This window comes from Lissotriton helveticus, chromosome 2_1, assembly GCF_964261635.1.
Source record: "Lissotriton helveticus chromosome 2_1, aLisHel1.1, whole genome shotgun sequence".
In the NCBI taxonomy this organism is placed as follows: domain Eukaryota; kingdom Metazoa; phylum Chordata; class Amphibia; order Caudata; family Salamandridae; genus Lissotriton; species Lissotriton helveticus.
Genome location: NC_136059.1, coordinates 1,407,021,223 through 1,407,036,267, shown reverse-complemented (window position 1 = coordinate 1,407,036,267; position 15,045 = coordinate 1,407,021,223).

Here is a 15,045-nt window from a genome sequence, read left to right as displayed (position 1 = left end):
GTGTGATAGGCCCCGATTTTAAAGGACTCCCATCTATAGTATACACTTCTTCGGTGATTTGTTTTTGCTCTTGTGGGATGTGATGGTTAATGGCCCAGTGATAGTCCATAAAATTACCTGATGCTCCTGAGTCTATCATAACAGACTGTACGACAGACTCAGAGAACCAGGACAACCTAACATTGATGTAGAAATGCCCTTCGTTAACCATTAAAGAGGAGACCATATGACTCTTAGGACCCGACGGGAAGGTCTCAGATACCCTCGGGTCAGCTAGTTTTCCGACTTGCGAGCCTGCTTGGGTTTTACAGGGCATTCTCTTATGAAATGACCCGCCCTACCACAATAAAGGCACAACTTGTTTTCTCTACGACGTTGCTTCTCTGCCTCACTCAAAGGTCCTCTGATACTACCTATTTGCATAGGTTCAGGCTCTTCTGTCTTTACTTCACCTTCTGCTTTCTTTTCTTTGTAATTCGTCCTGGGATAGTCATATCTGACTCTGTCCTTACGTCTTTCTCCCAACCTATGGTCTAGTTTCACTACCAAGTCTATTAATTCGGGACATGTCTCAGGAGGATCCACTACATGAGCCAACGCATCCTTCAATTCGTCACGCAGGCCTTTATAAAAAAGGGCACTGCGTTTATGAGCTGGCCAATCAGCCTCTACCACCAGTCTGTTAAAAGTGGATACGTATGTGATTAGATCTTTTGAACCCTGTTTTAAGTTTAACAGTTCTGTATCGGCTGCATGGGTAAAGGAATGTTTATCGAAAATTTTACGTAGTTCTCTACGAAAGGAATCATAGTCCAATAATAAAGGATCGTCTTTGTCTATCAAGGGTATAGTCCAATTAGCCGCCGACCCCCCTAGATATGATAGAACAAAGGCCACCTTTGCCTGATCGTTGGGGAAACATGCCGCTTTACAAAGAAAATGCAATTGACACTGGGTGAGAAATGCGGCACATTTGGAGGGGTCTCCATAGAATCTCTCAGGGGGTGCCAGAGGAATAGAATGAGGAGTAACCACTTGTACTACAGAGGTTGGATTACCTGCACTAGCTCCCTCTTCTCTATGGTGACTCAATGCCTCTAGACGATCCGCTATGGTTTGTGTTTCTCTTTGGAGATTCCCAACCATGTTAGCGACGTCCTGAAGTGTGAGATCCATGACACTCGGGAGACAAATATATAAAGGCTTCGCGTTCTGTAATGCACGCACCTTGTTTGTCTCGGAAGTGTCCTGGAGCCACGATGCTTAACACCCTGTCTCCCCCTCGTCACCCCCCGGGCGTCAGGAATAAGCACTAACACCCGACAAGTAACCAAGGGGAACACAGGGGAACAAAACAAGGGTAAGAAAGGGAAAGAAAAATGACTCTCCACACTCTTCGTCACTCAGATGATGTACTCTCCTCTGGTGATGGCACTGCAGTAAAACACAAGAACAATAAATGAACTTTATCCCCTCCCTTATGCTCCCACAATATGGAGTGCGATGAATTGTGTCTTTACCTTATGAAATGTGGAGAAAACGTTATCAGGAAAGAAGGAAGTATTCTGGGTCATTGGATATCTAACTTGATATGGTATATCCGCTGTAACCTAAATAAGGAGTAACACGTTAACTAAGGTGCAACCAAACCACTAAACTATTCTCCTCTTCCTCTTTCAACTCACCAGCTATACAACTTGATATCGTCTCAAATGGATTCCAACCTAATGTATATCTTAGGTTATGGCCAAAACAAAAACACCACATAAATCATGTGGAAAAAGACTCCTGAACAATCTACTCGAGTGCGATTCCCATAGGTATCAAAACACTGTTAAAGGTGCACAGCGGACGATAATCGACACCAACAGGAAACCGAAAATAATGCAAACTGTTAGAAGCAGAACGCTTCTAACTACTCACAAACTCTCAAGACGGGCTCACAATCACCAGATGCCAAAACGCCGCCAACACGAACCACTAACTCCTCGGACGCCCAATAACCCGGAACGACAAGGTTCAACTCTAGCTTAACGCGAAGCGCTTCCTCAAGGTTAGAGGCGGGCTTAAGGCGGTGAATACTACTCTTCCGCGCATGCGCTGCCATTACGCATGCGCTAATGCCCGTGTGCTCCAATCTGCCAACCATTGCCAATCACGTCTGTGTCTCTCTACTAAACCGGCACAGAACCTCGAAACCAGTCGTGGATAATGCTTCAGTTTTTTAGGAGTGTGACGCTATCCTGAATCCGACAGGCATGACACACTGGACTCAGGGCAGATTGCAACATGGCGGCCATTTGTTCTCTAGAAGGAATTTGGTCGGCACTCTAGCACTGCAGGATGATCGGGCTGACGCAGGTGAGATGCACGTGGAACTGCGCACTTCACCTGAACTTCTAGAGCAGTAGGACGTGTTCCTGTCGCGGAGAGTAGCTTAGGGATATACGCGTCGCGAGTCCGTTTTGAAGTATCCTTGTCAAGAATATTAGCTGAATGAGACACAAGTAAGACTGTTCCAAGTTGTTTCATGTCAGAAAATCAGTTGTCAATTTACTGCGCACGCTCCTGAGGAGCTCTGTCTCCTTTAGTGCAAGCGCAGTTTTCTGTTTGAATTCCGAAGTTGAAGAGGAGTTTTCTAGAGTCAGCACAAGTCATCGGCTGTTGCAGTTCACGAAGAGAGAATAGTTGGGTTTTTTTTATTTAAAATTAACGAAGCTGAGTTACAGCGCGACTACTGGTCAGAAGTAGTCAAGATAGAAACTAGGCTAGTACATTAATAATAAATAGTATGAGAACTTCCACAAGACACACATAAGAATTTAGTACGCACAGAGTGACAAGAATAGTTCTCCAGCGTTAAGTGACTTCGCAGTGAAGTAACTGTCGAGCACAATAGAATATAGACTTAAGTTTTGGGTGAAGCAGAAGAATACTTACTATACATCAAGTAGCAGTTCTTGGATATGATAGGTGAGGACCCTGTAGAAAGAAATAATAAGAGTTAAAGCAAGAAAGAATTGTACAAGGAATAAACACATTAATAAGATTAGTTATTTACAGCCAAGAAGAGATAAGAAGAAAGAAGAATAGAGTAGTGAAAGAAGAGGAGCAAAAGTACACCAGCACATGGGTAGGTCCAGGATATAGGAGATATATATATAGAGAGAGAGAGAAGGAGAGGACAGGTTGAGCATTAATGTAATATTTATTTTACAGCATACGCTAGCCAGAAGAGAAGAAGATACAGAAGCTTCAACAAGAAGAAAGAAGAAGTTCACATAAGTGTGCAGTCTCTTCTCTATCCAATTCCCCTTTCCCCCGTGGGGCTCAGCTGGCTACTCATTCTATGTTGTGCGTGGCTGGGGAGTCCTGTGGTGGAATTGGGAGCCTGCGTCGTTCTGCTCCTGTGTCGATTGCCAGCAGTGGAGAACAGCTGGTTCTGACAGAGTGAAGTGCCCACGAGGTTGCGGCACCCGAGCAGAATGGCGGAAAGATTGGATTTGAAGAAATTAGGGGATATTTTGGAAGGCATACAAAGGGAATTAATGATAGTTAGAGAGAAGAACAGAGAACTCAAAAAGGAAACTACTGAGTTGGCACAAATGATGGGGAGCTTAGTTTCAGGAGAAGGCTTAAAAATATCTTCATCAGTTTTGGGGTCTTTTGGGGAATCAACATCATCTCAGCCAAAGGTAAACACACAGGTTATACACTCATTATCTCCAGTTATACCCCTAGCACCTCCTGATCGCTTTAGTGGAGATCCACAGAAGGCTCAAGTCTTTTTAACTCAATGTTCTTTGCACTTCATGTGCAGACCTGCACTATTTCCTGATGCGCAGTCTCGAGTGGCATTTATATTATCCTATTTAAGTGAGGACGCCGCAGCTTGGTCTATGCCCTTGGTCACCAGAAGCGATCCGGTGCTGTTTAATCTAGATGAGTTCAAGAAGGAATTCATGCGAATCTTTGATAGGCGGAAGGTATCTCAAGCCACAGATAATGAACTTTTGGAAATAAGACAAGGAAACAGAGAATTAGTAGCATACCTGGCACAATTCAACAAGTTGGTCTTAGAGACAGAGTGGCCGGAGAATAAGCGAGCCGCAGTGTTCTATCGGGGATTGAAGGATGAGTTAAAGGATGCCCTGGCGCAAGTTCCCAATCGCCCAACTGAAATCTCTGCTCTAGTAGATTTAGTACTAGAAATTGACTTTCGCCAAAGTGAGAGAAGAGGTGAGAAGAAACGAGATTATCGACCCAGTATTCCACGATTTCATAGAGTCAGATATGAATCTCATAAAGAAAACGATTCGAATCGTGGAGTAGAGCCCATGCAAATTGGAACAATTCGTGGACCACTTTCCAAGGAGGAGAAGGACAAAAGACGGACAAATAAACTGTGTTTATATTGTGGAGGAAGTGGGCATTTTGTTCGTGATTGCCCGAAGAAACCCAAGACCTTGTCGGCGGAAAACGCCACGCGCCACAGGTAAAAGGAGTTGGACTGGTGGTTGCAGAAGCAAAGACAGCTCCAAAGGATCATGCTCTGGCAAATACCTTGCAATCGGCCACTCCTCATTTGGTGTTATCTATGACTCTGAGTTATCGCGAGAAGAAATTGGAGCAAGTTGCAGTAATGATAGACTCAGGAGCTACAGGCAATTTTTGTGATTTACGAATTGCAGAGAAGATTGGATTACAAGCAATCAAGAAGGAGAAGAGTGAACCAGTCAGGGCAGTAGATGGCACTAACCTGTCTTCTGGTCCAATCGTGAGCCACACTGAACCAGTACTATTAGAAACAGTGGAAGGTCATCGTGAAACTCTGCAATTCAACTTGATTGACGCTCCTCAATTTCAATTGATTTTGGGGTTGCCCTGGCTCACGGAGCACAATCCCACCATAGATTGGTCGGCAAGAACAATAACCTTGAATTCAAGTTACTGCAAGGAAAATTGTTTCGGAGACTGCCAAGGAAAGACAGAAAAATCTCCAGCCTATCATTTGAGTGAAAATGAAAATTCAGTGTGTGTGACAGATACTGTGGTGTTACCTGAAAAGTATCAAGAATTTCTGGATGTCTTCAACGAAGTTGAAGCAAAAATACTTCCTCCTCATAGGGAGTATGATTGCAAAATCGATTTGGAACCTGGAACCAATTTGCCCTGCAGCAGAATCTATGCATTGACGGAACGAGAGGACAAACATTTGAAGAATTATATTGCAGAATATTTGGAAAATGGCTTCATTAGACCCTCGCAGTCCCCAGTCTCCTCTCCTCTATTTTTTATTCCAAAAAAGAGTGGAGAGTTACGCCCGTGCATCGATTATAGGGCAATTAATCGAATAACGATCAAGAATCGATACCCACTGCCCCTGATTTCCACTCTGCTGGATCAAATGAAAGAGGCCAAAATCTATACAAAGCTTGATTTGAGAGGTGCGTATCACCTTGTCAGAATTCGAGAGGGAGACGAGTGGAGGACGGCATTTAGAACTAAGCATGGTCTATTTGAATACCAGGTAATGCCGTGTTAGGAATTAACATTGACTTGTGTGCTTCATTCTGGTTCTTGCACTTTAATGTGACCCCTTAGCGTCAAAACCCGTACTTTCCTGACGCTCCCTAAGGGGAATAAGGAGGAGCAGAGCCCTCCCATCTTTGCTTGGCTTACTTTCCGGTGACCACGCCCCCTTCCCACTTCCTGGTTCCTGTTCGAGTTGTTTTGCTGGCGTCTGAGGGCTCTGCTGGAGCTCTGTCTTCTTGACGCTCTGTTACCTGATTCCTGACCCTCTGCCACTTGAATTCTACTCTGTGAGTGTGCGTGTGGAGTCTGAATGTAAAGCGGTATTCTTCGCCGCTTCTTTTTTCAGTGAACGCGACGCCCTGCTATTCCTCACGCATTTTGCGGGCGTATTCGGTTCACTCTCTGCTTTAACCTGGTTTTACTGCCACTGGTACCTCCTTTGTTTATTCCTTTCTTTACTGGGCTTCCTCTTGAGAGTGAGCGCTCCGCCCTATCCTCCTAGGGGCCGGGTGTCTCACCTCCTGAGTGGGTGCTGCTCCGCTGTACTCGCCCCCTGTGCAGCCGGTCGGTGCCCCTCACTCCTTTTCTGTTTGTTGTTAGTTTTGTTTGGTGTTGGTGGAACTGCGCCGCTGGTCTGGGCCCCCTTTAGTCAGCTGGCCGGTTCTCCTCACCTACCCTTGCCCTTTGGTTTGCGTCCGAAGGGTGTTGTGTCCTTCGTGAGTCCTTCCTTGGAACCCTCCCAGACTCCTGGACTCATCGTTGACGCTTGCCCGATCTACACCTGGGGTAAGATCCATGATTGATCACACTTGTCAATGTTGTATGGTGTCTACAGTAAGCATAGGGATTGTGTCTATTCATAACCTGCTCTTTGTTTCCTAGCCTGGACCATCCCCGGAGACGCCTTTTTCTACTATTCTGTTACCCCTCGTATGAGGAGAGTGGTGGACACTCCTTGGGTAAATTCCCTCATACTTTTAGGAGACAGCAGATAGGAGTGTCGTATAACTTGTTAACGCATTCCTGCTGCTGTGTCTTAGAGGTGTGGGGATTCTTCTTCGCTCCCGTGGAAGTTGGCCCTTCTCCTAACAATGCTGTATGGGCTGTGCAATGCACCTGCAGCCTTCCAACATTTTATCAACGATGTCTTGAAGGATTGCATAGATCAAACGGCAATGGTATATATTGATGACATACTGATTTACTCAACTGAAGTGGAAAAACACGAAGAACATGTGAAGAAGGTGCTGCAAAGGCTTCGTGAGAATGGTTTATTTGTCAAACTGGAAAAATGCGCTTTTGATGTTACCACAGTTGAGTTTTTGGGCTTTGGGCTTGCGCCTGGAGGAATAACCATGGATGAACATAAGATAAAGGCAGTAGTTGAATGGAAATCCCCTACATCGGTCAAGGAAATCAAAAGTTTCATCGGATTTGCCAATTTTTATAGAAGATTTATCCAAGATTTCTCCAAGAAATTAATTCCCATCACGCGCTTACTGAAAAAGGGGGTTCCTTTCCTGTGGACTACTGAAGCTGAAGCCGTGTTTGTGCAATTGAAGAAGGATTTCACCACGGCTCCAATTTTGTTACATCCAGACCCAGCTGAACCATTCTTTGTTGAAAGAGATGCGTCAAATCTGGCATTGGGAGGAATGTTATCACAGAGGCACAAAACTACATGCCAATTACATCCAGTGGCCTTTCAATCTCGAAAATTAACACCCCCAGAAATTAATTATACAATCACAGAAAAGGAATTGTTGGCAATCAAGGACGCCTTCAAGGAATGGAGACATTACTTGATGGGAGCCCGGCACGTGGTAACAGTGTATACAGACCACAGGAATCTGAAATTCTTAAAATCAGCCAGAACTTTGACTCCTAGACAGTTACGCTGGTCCTTGTATTTTGCCGAATATGATTGTGTAATTACATATCGACCAGGAACTCAGAATTGAAAGGCAGACGCTTTGTCCAGATTGGAGACAGAAGGGGTCATTGAAAAGATTCAAGATCAGACAATTATCCCAACTGAAAAGTAATCAGCGCAGTGTTACAAGAGACTGTGGTGGATCAAGGGGTGCAGAACACACTGAATAATGAAGAATTGAGTAACTGGTTAAAAGAAGATTCCAGAAGAGAAATTCAAAAGGGACTACCATACCATAATGGAGCATTATACTTGCCCGCTCCTGAGATGCAGTTAAAAGCACTAAAAGAATGTCATGATAGTATTTTAGCAGGGCATAAGGGCATAAACAAGACCAAGGATTTGGTGCGTAGATGATTCTGGTGGCCGGACATGATTAAGGATATTCACCAGTATGTGGCTACTTGTGAGACTTGCGCAAGAGGAAAATCAGAAAGGAAGCGTCCACAAGGTCTGTTACAACCACTACCCACTCCTCAATCAATCAGGGGTTTGTTAAAATGCGACTAGTCACCCGTAAGGGTCTCAAGGCGCTAGGGGTGGGGGGGTGCAGGTTCCATTCCATCAAGGAGGGGGTCTGTCGAAGAGCCAGGTTTTGAGGTTTCTTGCGAAGATGGGGAGCGATGTTGTCTGTCTGAGGTGGAGCGGAAGGGCGTTCCATGCTTTGGCAGCGAGGAAGGAGAAGGAGCGGCCTCCCGATCTGGTCTTTCTGGTGCGGGGGACCACGGCGTAGGAGAGCTGGGCTGATCGTAGGGTCCTTTGGGGTGCGTGGAATTTGAGTCGGCTGTTCAGGTATGCTGGTCCGGTGCCGTGGAGGGCCTTGTGTGCGTGGGTGAGCATCTTAAAGGTGATTCTCGCCTCGACGGGGAGCCAGTGGAGTGTGCGCAGGTGCTGGGAGATGTGGCAGTGTTTTGGCAGGTTGAGGACCAGTCTTGCGGCGGCGTTCTGGATGTTCTGTAGCTTGCGGATGAGGTTTTTGTTTATTCCGGTGTAGAGTGCGTTGCCGTAGTCGAGTCTGCTGGTGACCAGGGCGTGAGTGACTGTCTTTCGGTGTTCGAGGGGGATCCATTTGAAGGTCTTACGAAGGAGGCGGAGGGTGTGGAAGCAGGAAGATGAGACAGAGTTGATCTGGCGGTCCATTTTGAGCTCGGAGTCCAGGATGATTCCCAGGTTGCGTGCGTGGTCTGTGGGGGTTGGCGGGTTTCCGAGGGCGGTGGGCCACCAGGTATCACTCCAGGCGTCGGGGTTTGGGCCCATGATGAGTACTTCTGTTTTGTTGGTGTTTAGTTGTAGGCAGCTGTTTTTCATCCATTTGGCGACGGCTTCCATGCCTTCTCGAAAGTTGCGTCTGGCGGTGTTGGGCTCGTTGGATAGGGAGAGGATGAGCTGGGTGTCGTCTGCATATGACACGATGTTGAGTCCGTAGGTTCTGACGATGGGGGCAAGTGGAGCCATGTAGACGTTGAAGAGCGTCGGGCTGAGGGAGGAGCCCTGGGGGACTCCGCAGGTGGTAGGTGTGGGGTCCGAGAGGAAAGGGGGACTCTGACCCGCTGCGTCCTGCCGGAGAGGAAGGAGCAGATCCAGTCGAGGGCCTTGTCCTGGATTCCTGCGTCATAGAGTCTGCGTATTAGGGTGCGGTGGGAGACTGTGTCGAACGCCGCTGATAGGTCGAGGAGGATGAGGGCTACTGTTTCTCCTTTGTCCAGTAGGGTGCGGATGTCGTCTGTTGCGGCAAGGTGGGCGGTTTCCGTACTGTGGTTTTTTATGAAGCCGGATTGGGAGGAGTCGAGGATGTTGTGTTCTTCAATGAATGTGGCGAGTTGGCTGTTGATGGCTTTCTCGATGACTTTCGCTGGGAACGGGAGCAGGGAGATGGGTCTGTAGTTTTTGAGGTCGGTGGGGTCCGCTGAGGGTTTCTTTAGGAGGGGGTTCACCTTGGCGTGTTTCCAGTCGTCGGGGAACGAGGCAGTCGCCAGGGAGCGGTTGATGGTGTGGCGGAGCATGGGTGCGATGGTGTCGGCAGCTCTGTTGAAGATGTGGTGGGGGCAGGGGTCCGTGGGGGCCCCTGAGTCGATTGACTTCATTGTCTTCAGTGTGTCTTCGGTGGTGAGGGCTGTCCAGTCATCAATCTCTGGTTTCTGGGTGTCGGGGGTGGTTGGTGAGGGTTCAGTGTGTTGGTTGTCTTCGTCGAAGTTGTCGTAGATGCTCTTGATTTTGTGGTGGAAAAAGGTGCTGAGTTTGTCGCAGAGGTCTTGTGAGGGAGGGATGCCGGTAGACTCGCTGGTGGGTTGGGCGAACTCCTTGATGATGCTGAAGAGTTCCTTACTGTTGTGTGCGTGGGTGGAGATTCTGTCTTCAATCGCTTTTTTCCTCGTTTCTCTGATGAGTTGATGGTGGGCGTTGGTGGCGGCTCTGAAGTTGTTGTGGGCTTCTGTGGATTTGGTATTTCTCCAGGCCTTTTCGAGGCGGCGGCATGTGCGCCTGGATTCTCGAAGTTCGGTGGTAAACCATCTGGCTTTCTTGGCACGGGTATTGTTGTTTTTCTTGAGGGGGGCTATGGTGTTGGTGCTGTCCGAGATCCATCTATGCAGGGTTCGGGCTGCTGTGTTGGGGTCATGGTTTTCCGTGATGGTTGGGGTGGAGTTGTTGAGTGAGGAGGTGAGCTGGTCGTCTGTGATTTTGGTCCAGTTGCTTTGTGGAAGCAGGTGCTGGTGTCTGTGGATGGTGGGTGTTCTGAAGGTGAAGTGGACGCAATGATGGTCGGTTCATGGGAGTTCGGTGGTGTGGCTGAAGGTGATGGAGTTTCCTGTAGTGAAAAGGGGGTCGAGGGTGTGTCCTGCTGAGTGTGTGGGCTCGGTCACGATCTGGCGGAGTCCAATGTTGTGGAGGTTGTCCAGGAGGCATGCGGCGGTGGGGCTGGCCAGTATCTTGAAGTGAAGGTGTTCCATCAGTTCTGTGGACTCGTCAGGGAGTGTGCTCAGGCGGAGGCTGGATTTGTGGACGATGGCGATTCCTCCCCCTGGGTGGGTGGGGCGGTCCTTCCTGGAGATCTTGTATCCTTGGGGGATGGCGATGGCGATGTCCGGTCCCGAGGTGGTGTTGGTCCAGGTTTCGGTGAAGAATGCTACGTCATCAAGTAGCAGTTCTTGGATACGATAGGTGAGGACCCTGTAGAAAGAAATATTAAGAGTTAACGCAAGAAAGAATTGTACAAGGAATAAACACATTAATAAGATTAGTTATTTACAGCCAAGAAGAGATAAAAAGAAAGAAGAATAGATTAGTGAAAGAAGAGGAGCAAAAGCACACCAGCACATGGGTAGGTCCAGGATATAGGAGATATATATATATATAGAGAGAGAAGGAGAGGACAGGTTGAGCATTAATGTAATATTTATTTTACAGCAAATGCTAGCCCGAAGAGAAGAAGATACAGAAGCTTCAACAAGAACAAAGAAGAAGTCCACATAAGTGTGCAGTCTCTTCTCTATCCAATTCCCCTTTCCCCCGTGGGGCTCAGCTGGCTACTCATTCTATGTTGTGCGTGGCTGGGGAGTCCTGTGGCGGAATTGGGAGCCTGCGTCGTTCTGCTCCTGTGTCGATTGCCAGCAGTGGAGAACAGCTGGTTCTGACAGGCCAAGAGCAAATAGGATGGGCCGTTGAGCAACAGTTAACCTCCGCCCAAGCAGACAGAGAAACTTTCCAATCCATGATTTCCGCCAAAATTGAGGGGTTGCAGAAAATGATAGTAGAGCCTCCGACAAACCCCCTAACGGGAACCCCGAGGCCCCCATCCCAGTCCCTCGGGGGTATCCCTCCAAAAATACATACCCGGAGAAGATCCCGACGCGTTCTTGTTGAACTTTGAGAGGGCTGCACATGCTTGCGGTTGGCCCCTAAGGAAGTGGCCGTTTTTTCTTGCACCCCTTTTGTCTGCTGAGGCTCAGGCGGCATATCAGGTGGCCAACGCCTCGGGGAATGTTCCCTACGCCACCATTAAAACAATCATCCTAGACCACCTGGGCCTAGATTCAGAGGCCTATCACGTAAGGTTTAGAAAGGAGAGAGGTACCCCAGGGGAAAACCCAAATTATGGACAAAATTTATTTGGAGCACTCCTTGGAGGCGCTGCCATATAATACCCAGAAGTGGCTGTGGCAGCACCCCGGTTTAACAACAGAACAAGCCGTGGAAATGGCGGTTACATTCGCCAGAGCTCAACCCCGGTTGCCACCCTGGGAGACAGACAAATCCTCCCGAGGATCCGCGATAAGGGTGGAGAAGAAACTGCTACCTAGCAGTGAATCTTACCAACCCCGCCTCCACAAACCAGAGTTTCTCAGCTTCCGGGGGCCGCAATGTTTCGAGTGTGGGACATGAGGCCACATCGCCAGACTAGGCCACCAAAGAAAGACGCCGGAAGAACCCATGGAAGTGGGATATCTCCCTAAAACTGTTCTGTACTCAGCGGAATTAGGAGGAGCCTATCATGTGAGAGTAAGGGTGAACGGGGAAGAAGTTAGGGCACTCCTGGATTCAGGCTGCAAACAATGTGTAATGAAAGGGGTATTTGTCAGGGCTAACCAGATCCTCCCCAACTCCTGGGTGTATATCAAGTGTGTCCATGGGGATATAAAAGTGTACCCCATAGCCAACATAACTTTGGAATTGACTGGGGGAAAGGCTTGCTCAGTGAAGGTGGGTGTTCTTGAGACTCTCCCTGAAGAGATAATTATAGGGACAGACAACCCCAACTTCCTGGATTTGTTCACCCACACCCTCAATCTATCTGCTTCCCAGAATCAAAAGGAAAGCCAAGACCCCCACTCTGTACCAGAGTTACTTTCCCCTGAACCCTGGGCCACGAATAGAAGTTTTCAATGCTTGGGAACAGGCACATGTGACACAAGATAACCCTGACCCCAGATTTCCTCGTTTTCTTATCAAGGAAGGTCTCCTCTACAGACAAGGTGATAAGGAGGCACCCCATCAGCTTATCATACCAGTGTGTTTTAGGGAACAAATCATGTTCTATGCCCATACACATCTGCTAGCTGGACACATAGGGAGCGAGAAAACGACTCAAAACTTATTGAGGCAATTTTATTGGCCAGGAATATATAAAGACATCAAGATCCATTGCCAATCCTGTAATGTATGCCAGAGGAATACCCACCATCGACCCGCTGTACCCCTTCAACCACTCCCAATAATAGGTACCCCGTTTGAAAGGGTGGGGATAGACTTGATAGGGTCCCTACCTAGAACCAGGAAGGGTAATCTGTACGCACTGGTCATCGTAGACTATGCCACCAGGTTCCCCGAAGCTTTTCCCCTGAAGGCCCCTACATCCTGAGTCATAGTTGAGAAGCTAATCGAACTGTTCTCTCGGGTAGGGTTCCCTAGGGAGATCTTAACTGACCAGGGCACGCCGTTCGTCTCCAGGCTGATGCGGGAGGTATGTAAAGTGTTAGACTTCCGTCACATTAAAACATCAGCGTATCACCCACAAACGGATGGACTGGTTGAGCGCTACAATGGCACCCTCAAGTCCATGCTCAAAAAGATGCTGTCAGGGAACGGGACAGAGTGGGACCGCATACTGCCCTTAGCCCTTTATGTCATCAGGGGGCAAACACAAAGTAGTCTCGGATGTTCGTCATTTGAGTTGTTGCACGGCAGTCAACCACAAACATTCCTCGAGATGACCAAGGAAGCATGGGAAACCGAAGTAGTTGGAGAAGATCGCACTGTCCTGGAATATAGCCAAACCTTGAAAATCCAACTGGGCAAAATAAGAGAGCTGGTCTATTCCAACTTGGAGAAGAGCCAAGAGAAACAAAAGAAAATCTATGATAAGGGGAAGCGCTGGAGAAGACTAGAAGTGGGTGATTGGACTCTAGTCTTGCTTCCTTCTAGTACAAAAATATTTCAGGCAGAATGGATGGGGCCATATAAGGTGACTGAACCAGTAGGAAAAACGAGCTATAAGATCAAGCTCTCCGCGCAGAAAAACAAGATCTATCATATCAACTCCCTGAAAAAGTGGATAGGTCCCTTACCCAAGAACACTCATCTTGCTATACCTACGCTCTACGTCAACACTAGAGATGCTAGTGATAAACGACGAACTTAGAAAACAAGAACAAGATGATGTGCAGAAAGCTCTGCTCCCTTTTTCTCCCTTATTTTCTGATCTCCCTGGGAAGACCTCAATCATTGAACATTGAATAGAGACCCCGACAGGGGCCGTGGTGAAACAGAGGACATATCGGATACCCGCAGCTAAAAGAGCGTACGTACGTAGAGAAGTGCAGGAGATGTTGCGTCTGGGGGTGATAAGACCATCCAGGAGTGAGTGGTCCTCACCAATAGTGATGGTTCCTAAACCTGATGGGATTACAAGGTTTTGTATGGACTTTCGGCCTTAAATCATATATCGTCTTTTGATGCCTACCTGATACCCCACATCGACGAGCTCATAGAGAAACGCGAAGAAGCCAAATATATAAGTACGTTAGACCTAATCAAAGGTTACTGGCAAGTGCCTTTAAGAGAGGAAGACCGGAAAAAGACGGCATTCGTAACTCCTGACAGGCTCTATGAGTTCAATGTCTCCCCTTCGGTGTACATGGAGCGCCCACAACGTTTCAGCGCCTCATGAATGAAGTGCTATGGGACCACCACTCTTTCAGCTCTGCGTACCTAGATAACATCATAATCTTTAGTCCATTCTGGGAGAGCCACCTTAAGCACCTACAAACCCTTCTAGGGTCCTTGGAAGAGGCTGGCCTTCACGTGAACTGATAAAAATCGCGCATTGGCTATCAGAAGGTGAAATATCTAGGGTATATTCTAGGTCACGGAGTCATTGAACCACAGATAGAGAAGATACGAGCAATTGCAGAAACTCACTTTCACCAGAATAAGAAAGGAATGAGGGCCTTCTTAGGCCTTATCGGATATTATCACCGATTTATCCCAGCTTTCTCAGAGATAGCAGCCCCTCTGACAGACACGCTAAAAAAAGAGTCCAAAGCCACCACCTATCATTCCCCTACCCCTGCCATGTGGAATGCGTTCAATTCCCTCAAAAGAGCCATCACTACTAGTCCGGTCTTAACTTCTCCCGACTTTACCCGTCCCTTCAGCCTACACTCTGACGCATCAGACTATGGGGTGGGGGCGGTCCCGTCTCAGTTAACGCCTGAGGGGGTAGAACACACTATACTCTACATAAGTAGGAAACTGTTCCCTCGGGAGTTAAAATATCCAACCATTGAGAAGGAATGTCTCGCGATCAAGTGGGCAGTGGACAAGTTAACATATTATCTGGAAGGACATCATTTTACCCTCTACACAGACCACGCACCCCTTAAGTGGATGAGCCAGAACATCTCCCAGAATCCCCAAGTCTTGAGATGGTTTTTATCGTTGCAACCCTTTTCCTTTACCGTCTGTCTTCGGAAGGGAACCGATAATGTTAATGCTGACTTTCTCTCTCGGTTCCCTCTCTCCAATCGGGAGAATCCAGGGGGGTGGTGTGGACCAGGGAGGCCAGTCCGGAACCCTGGAGA